Source organism: Salmo trutta, chromosome 16 (genome assembly GCF_901001165.1).
Source record: "Salmo trutta chromosome 16, fSalTru1.1, whole genome shotgun sequence".
Classification (NCBI taxonomy): domain Eukaryota; kingdom Metazoa; phylum Chordata; class Actinopteri; order Salmoniformes; family Salmonidae; genus Salmo; species Salmo trutta.
This window is the reverse complement of record NC_042972.1, coordinates 8,957,726-8,965,565: the sequence shown is the minus strand read 5'-3', so window position 1 is coordinate 8,965,565 and position 7,840 is coordinate 8,957,726. Positions and strand designations below refer to the sequence as shown.

General features: G+C 44.1%; 1 protein-coding gene across 1 annotated transcript in view; it reads left to right on the top strand.

Annotated features, from left to right (window-relative positions):
* The first annotated feature begins 219 nt into the window (after window positions 1–219).
* Window positions 220–7,840, top strand: part of LOC115150034 (sodium- and chloride-dependent taurine transporter) — a 38,805-nt gene continuing 31,184 nt past the window's right edge. Inside the window, exon 1 of the mRNA XM_029692908.1 lies at window positions 220–419. The gene's annotated coding sequence lies outside the window, so the exon portion shown is untranslated. The remainder of the gene's footprint in view (window positions 420–7,840) is intronic.

Genomic DNA, 7,840 nt, shown 5'->3' with positions numbered 1-7,840 from the left:
TATAAATGCATAGGAAAAAAAAGTTGATGAATTTAAGTATACTTGAGTGGCAATTCTATTTGTTATCAGGCACGCATGGAAGGCTATGTGTTGTTTCTGTGTGCTTTCCGTTCCCTCCGATCTCTTGGGCTCTCTGTGCGCGCGTGCGTACAGCACAACGTGATGTTGCTGCGCGGAACAAGCGCCGAGCTGATTCTAGCGAAACCTGCCTCTTTAAGAAGACGCTCTCCTGTTGCACTGGGAGGTTGGCCGGTGTTTTTCCACACATGGTCACCCATTTTAAGAGACAAAGGTCAGAAAGAAAACCTTATAAATAACATTTACCGCCGTAAGTCTCACTATTCAACACGCCGTCCACCGTACTACACTGAAGGGACTGATCAGTTCTAAAGGAATAAAATAAATTCAAGACAATACAGGTAGGCTAAGGAATCATCATCATCATCACCTAGGTTACAGCTATATGAGCTAGGCTATATGCCAATGATTAGAGTTCATATACTATTAGATTAATTATAATATTTTATTTCCGATAGTGAATTTTGTAATTTCTGTGTCACAATATGTTGTTCAATCTCATTTATGGCGTTTAATGCTTAAAAAGTAGCATTTGAGGATGAATCATTATTGCATGTTGATATCATGATTTTTCTGTTACGTTATTGAAAACAGAACGTTCAGAACACATTTCCGCTTAAAGGTTGAGTCTTGTTATTTACACCTCATGCAAATATCCTCGCATCAGAGGAGGGATGAAGCCTACATTTCCCTCCAAACTCAATCAAATTATACGCAAATCATATCTATATTATTTTGTGACAACCCTAGGCTACAGTGGATAATTTCATAGGTTTACATTTACACATGAATTCACTTGAAGGTGATTCCATTGGTAATGTGTGTTTTTTGGGGGGCTCTGAATGCTTTCCTTTTCTGCCACCACCGGGCGGTTAATGTCTGACTAACGGAACAGAGAGCAGCTACTGAGTGCACGGTGCGCGGTTGGCTCGCTCATGTTACATTTCATACATCAACTCTCTCACATCCTCCTTGAGGCTCGGCTATTGTTTCCTCAGTCATATAGTAGGCTAAACTAGACGCAGATGAACACATTTTCAATAGGCGACACGTTGTGGTGATTGTCGCTCATTTTACAGTAGTTTCACAGACATTCAACCCGACATTATCCTCGTGTAGTTGATTTTATGTGCGCAATTGATTTTTCTCTTTGTCATAGGCTAAAGTAGACCAGATGGTGTCATCATATAGCCTTGCCTACATTTCGATCCGGTGTGATGAATAGCATCTCCGAAAGACGAGTTGATCTTCAAGGCTGGCAGGGGACATAAATAATTGAGTTGGTGTGTGGGTGAACATAAAGAGCAGTGTCTGCGGTCGTGTAGCCAGCCTGCAAATGGCTGGCATAATATATTCTCCTTCAATCGATAGTGGGTGTCCATTGTGTGATCAAACGATTATGCCATAGATGGGTTATGTGTTGGCATGGTGTAACGGTGTAACAACGCCTGCTATTGTATGTCTGATGATAATTCAGTCTACCTCAGACAGTCACGGCACTTCGGTTTATAGGTTAAAACAGCGTCGTTTTCTGGCGTTGCCATACAATCCTTTTACCACGAGAAACGGGGCTACTTTCTATTTCATTTCCTACATTCATTTCTGTCGTTCTCAGTATGCCCAGAAACGTAACTCCGTGTTTAGCCTAACAGCGATGTGTTACATTGCAGATTAAAAAACCCGATATTCCGTTAAATGCCGCCCGTGTCACCGAGTTTGCGCGTAGCTGGGATTGAGAGAAAAATGTCTAAACAGACTATTCCCAGGACCCAGTTTATAGCCCTCCTGCATAGGGTACAGGTAATCACTAGTCTACATTTAATCACTAGTCTACATTTAATCACTAGTCTACATTTAATCACTAGGCTACAGAAGCTACGTTTGCGTCTCTCTTTAACTTTGGTAAAAATGGTTGAATATAGCGTTGTCAGTGAAGGCCACTTCTTCTTTCTGTCGCTATAATTGGAACAGTTGTAGAAGAAAGATAATGAATTATGTTGATTATGTCGGAGCTTGGAGGTTGAACGTGTGCCCTTGAGGAAGGAATGTAGCAGCGTGCAATATAAAGGGCGTTTGAAACGGATAGATAAAACCATATCCATACCTGATGATTGTAATAAAAATTGTAGTGAAACATTGTTTCCTTTGCTTTGACTTGGGTAATAATGTTACCCTATCACATGTGCAAAAGCAAATATATCTTCGCTATAGTTTACCTTATGTCCACTTGCCTGGCAGAAATAACCTTTTCTCATGATGCATGTGGTCTTTGAATATCTAGAATTGGTTTAATGATTCAATAAGTCCCTGTTTACTTTGTGATTGGGTTGTGAGGTCGTTGTGGGTATTTCCAAAATGGTTGTCATTATCAATAAAGTCTAATGAGGTTGAACAATTTCTAGGCTTCTGTAATGATGATCAAGATTAAGCTGAGCTCTGTATGAATACTTCTGAAATCCTTCCTCGCCCCCCCTCCTCTTTAAGCAGCCGAGTCACTTGTCAACACACATGGATTGGTGAAACTAAGGGTTCCACTACTAACGTTCATCCACCCGACTAAGATAACGCCGTATACCCAGGGTGCCTGGAAGCTCTGTAAATCATTATTTCACCTCATAGTTACTTTGTGTAAATATCTATCTCTCTCTCTCTCTCTCTCTCTCGCTCACTCGCTCTTTCCCTCCTCTCCACCCTCTCTCTCTGTCGCTCGCTCTTTCCCTCCTCTCCACCCTCTCGCTCTTCCTCCCTACCCCCCCTCTCTCTCTCTGTCTAATTGAGGAGCTCAGCTGAGCATGAGAGCCAGGGGCCTTGTTGAAATACTTTGAAAGCATCCATCCTTCCTTCCTTCCTTTCTTCTCCTTGAATTAATCACAGAGATTTGAAAACTCTAATAGAGATCATAGCAGGTTAACATGGCCTCAGGGGAGGAATGGAAATCTCAATGTGAGGGCCCGGTGGAAATGCCCATGGTCTTAAGTAGGGCCATTATGTAAGGTCCCTGAGACTGACTCTCTCTCTCTCTTTCTCTCTGTCCCTGCTCTCAATTCAATTAAATTCAAAGGGCTTTATTGGCATGGGAAATAGATAATAAATAATAAAAAATTAACAATAAATATTACGCTCACAAAAGTTTTGAAGGAATAGAGACATTTCAAATCTCATATTATGGCTACAGTGTTACAACGATGTGAAAATAGTTCAAGTACAAAAGGGAAAATTAATCAACATAAATATGTCTTGCTTTCTCTGACTCCAGACCTGAAGTTTCAGTTGCCTCGGAAGGCCTGGGTTCAAATAGTATTTGAAATAATTTCTGATACATTACCTAGCGCTTGATTGAGCCTGGCTGGCACAATACAATCAATACAGTAGTGACAGAACTGCCAAACTCCGACTCTCTGGCCACCAGGTAGGCTAAAGCCAACGCTGACTGATTTCAAATACTACTTGAACCCAGGTCTGCTGCAAGGCCCTGGCCCCGGACCACAGAATGTTGCATGATGCATTTCAATAGCATGACAAAGTCCTCTGTGGTTTACAGTTGGAGAGGAGAGCATGCAATGTAGGTCCCATCCCCCCAACCCAAGACAATAATAACTAGAGCAGAGAGAGTCAGACAGAGAGAGAGAGTCAGACAGAGAGAGAGAGTCAGACAGAGAGAGAGAGAGTCAGAGAGAGAGAGTCAGAGAGAGAGAGAGAGTCAGAGAGAGAGAGTCAGAGAGAGAGAGAGTCAGCGAGAGAGTGTCAGAGAGTGAGAGTCAGATAGATAGAGAGAGAGTCAGAAAGAGAGAGAGAGTCAGAGAGAGAGTCAGAAAGAGAGAGAGAGTCAGAGAGAGAGAGAGTCAGAGAGAGAGAGAGTCAGAGAGAGAGTGTCAGAGAGAGAGAGCGTCAGAGAGAGAGAGTCAGCGAGAGAGAGTGTCAGAGAGTGAGAGTCAGATAGTGAGAGTCAGATAGAGAGAGAGTCAGAGAGAGAGAGAGAGTCAGAGAGAGAGAGTCAGCGAGAGAGAGTGTCAGAGAGTGAGAGTCAGATAGAGTGAGAGTCAGAGAGAGAGAGTCAGAGAGAGAGAGAGTCAGAGAGAGTCAGAGAGAGAAGAGAGTCAGAGAGAGAGAGTCAGAGAGAGAGTCAGAGAGAGAGAGAGGCAGAGAGAGAGAGGCAGAGATCAAAGAGAGAGGGAGAAAGTGCTTTGACTCAACTGTGTTTTTAGCAGTGTTCATTTCTGGTGCTAACATGAGTCCTTTGTCCTGATCTTTGTCACATTCTGATTAAGCCCCCATTTTTAGACATTTGTAGAAGAATAAAAGACACATTGTGATCTGAATGTGATGTTTCTGACCACTTCCTCCGGTAGTCAGACACGTATTGTGTCTGAATATCAATCAAGCGTTAACAGATGGAAACTCACATGTTAGGGCAAGGTGTAAACAAGGACACACACACACACACACACACACACACACACACACACACACACACACACACACACACACACAAACACAAACACACGCACGTTCAACAGTTGTGTTTGAGTGTGAGCATTCCTTTCTATTTCCAACCTCTGAATCAGCTGTACAGGAAGGGAACCGCTTATGCAAACATGTGTGACTATTGTGTCTGTGTGTGTCGCTGTGGGCTATGTTACGTCTAGTCGATGAGACCAGGCTGGTCTGTGTGTGGTGCTGTGGGCTGTGTTACGTCTAGTTGATGAGACCAGGCTGGTCTGTGTGTGGTGCTGTGGGCTGTGTTACGTCTAGTCGATGAGACCAGGCTGGTCTGTGTGTGGTGCTGTGGGCTATGTTACGTCTAGTCGATGAGACCAGGCTGGTCTGTGTGTGGTGCTGTGGGCTGTGTTACGTCTAGTCGATGAGACCAGGCTGGTCTGTGTGTGGTGCTGTGGGCTATGTTACTTCTAGTCGATGAGACCAGGCTGGTCTGTGTGTGGTGCTGTGGGCTGTGTTACGTCTAGTCGATGAGACCAGGCTGGTCTGTGTGTGGTGTTGTGGGCTATGTTACGTCTAGTCGATGAGACCAGGCTGGTCTGTGTGCGGTGCTGTGGGCTGTGTTACGTCTAGTCGATGAGACCAGGCTGGTCTGTGTGCGGTGCTGTGGGCTATGTTACGTCTAGTCGATGAGACCAGGCTGGTCTGTGTGTGGTGCTGTGGGCTGTGTTACGTCTAGTTGATGAGACCAGACTGGTCTGTGTGTGGTGCTGTGGGCTATGTTACGTCTAGTCGATGAGACCAGGCTGGTCTGTGTGTGGTGCTGTGGGCTATGTTACGTCTAGTCGATGAGACCAGGCTGGTCTGTGTGTGGTGCTGTGGGCTATAGAGATAGAGAATACATTGGATACAGTGGAGAAAGTGCCTATTGTGCTGGAATAATACACTGTACCGGTGCCATTTAATGAGACAATTCTCTATTTACCAAGCCATCGGGTATGATGATTTGGGTTTTACAGAATTCAGATACAAACCTGCAAATAGGAAGCCAATCATAGCCTCTCTTTTGGTTTTTGAACTGAGATTCTATTAGTGTACTATTTCAGGAAATGGAAGTTTACAGTTATTAGAGTTTACTTTTAAGGGAAAGGCGTTGTCGTGCTGAATTAGACCCCAAGTACCTTGTTGTACCAATGGTGATGCACAGAGGTGTGGATCGCTGCCCAGGACCGGTAAGGTTCTTGTTGAGTCCATCAGTCGTTGCCTCGACTTACCAGTGTTCTTGTTACATGTAAAGTGGATGATTCCAGGAAGGTGCACACACACGCACACGCACACGCACACGCCCACACACACACACAGACACAGACACGCAGGCGCACGCACACGCACACGCAGACGCACACGCACACGCACACGCACACGCACACACACACACACACATATACACACATACACACACACACACACACACACACACACACACACACACACACACACACACACACACACACACACACACACACACACACACACACACACACACATACACACACACACACACACACACACACACACACACACATACACACATACACACAAACGCATGCAGACACAGCCCACACAGCCCTCTCCTTTCTGGGTAGTGAGTGGAAATTTACAGCATCCCAGTCACAGCCTCACAGTAACAGTCTCACAGTCACAGCCTCACAGTCACAGACTTACAGTAACAGCCTCACAGTCACAGTCTCACAGTCACAGCCTCACAGTCACAGCCTCACAGTCACAGCCTCACAGTCGGCTGTCATCTTCGGCTCGGGAGCGCTGTCCAATCTGCACATTGCGTTTAATTGTCTTAGGCTGCATTCCAATAGGAACACTATTCCATACAAAGTGCACTTCTTTTGATCAGAGCTCTATGGGTCGTAGTGCAGGGAATAGGGTTCCATTTGGGACACAGCTGGTGCATATGGGTGGTCCCTTGGTGTCTGCTCTGTTTAGTCTGAGTGAGCAGCCAGAGCAGTTAAAGAAGCTGGCCAGAGTCACGGTGACAGGTGATATACTAATACAAATAAAGAAGCTGGCCAGAGTCACGGTGACAGGTGATATACTAATACAAATAAAGAAGCTGGCTAGAGTCACGGTGACAGGTGATATACTAATACAAATAAAGAAGCTGGCCAGAGTCACGGTGACAGGTGATATACTAATACAAATAAAGAAGCTGGCTAGAGTCACGGTGACAGGTGATATACTAATACAAATAAAGACGCTGGCTAGAGTCACGGTGACAGGTGATATACTAATACAAATAAAGAAGCTGGCCAGAGTCACGGTGACAGGTGATATACTAATACAAATAAAGAAGATGGCCAGAGTCACGGTGACAGGTGATATACTAATACAAATAAAGAAGCTGGCCAGAGTCACGGTGACAGGTGATATACTAATACAAATAAAGAAGCTGGCCAGAGTCATGGTGACAGGTGATATACTAATACAAATAAAGAAGCTGGCCAGAGTCACGGTGACAGGTGATATACTAATACAAATAAAGAAGCTGGCCAGAGTCACGGTGACAGGTGATATACTAATACAAATAAAGAAGCTGGCCAGAGTCACGGTGACAGGTGATATACTAATACAAATAAAGAAGCTGGCCACAGTCACGGTGACAGGTGATATACTAATACAAATAAAGAAGCTGGCCACAGTCACGGTGACAGGTGAAACACTAATAAAAAGCACACAACCTGTTTCAAGCATTCATGACATCACACGGAAGAAGGCACAGTGACGCTGAAACGTTGTTTTACCCAATAAATGACTGGTTTTGGTCGTTTTTTTCTATATACAGTTATAACAGTTGTTAAACAGTATGTGTTGGTACATGTGTAACTTTATACACGATGTAGTTCTAAATGTTTGAGAATTAAAGTAGAATAGATATTTGGTTATTTTCTTTGACATTATTGATTTAATCCAAATGTCTTTGTTAGTGTTAGGAACACAGCTGTACAAGGTTATGTCTTGGTTTGGTCTGCCTCTCTTCCTGTTATGTGGCTGTTTGAAGGTTATTAAGTGGAGGTACTTACTCCATTTTTTAAAATATCCTTGTAAACTTTATCGACAAACAGCTTTATCGACAGATGTCTCTCAAAGGCTATTTAGAGTGCGGAGAGCAGGTGGAGAAAGAAAGAGACAGACAGAGAGAGCGAAGGAGAGGGAGAGAGAGTGGTTGATGTCTGGGGTCCGCTCACCAACCAAGCATTCACAAAATGGGAGAAAAACCTAATTGAAACTCTTCATGCAGAATTCTGTAAAA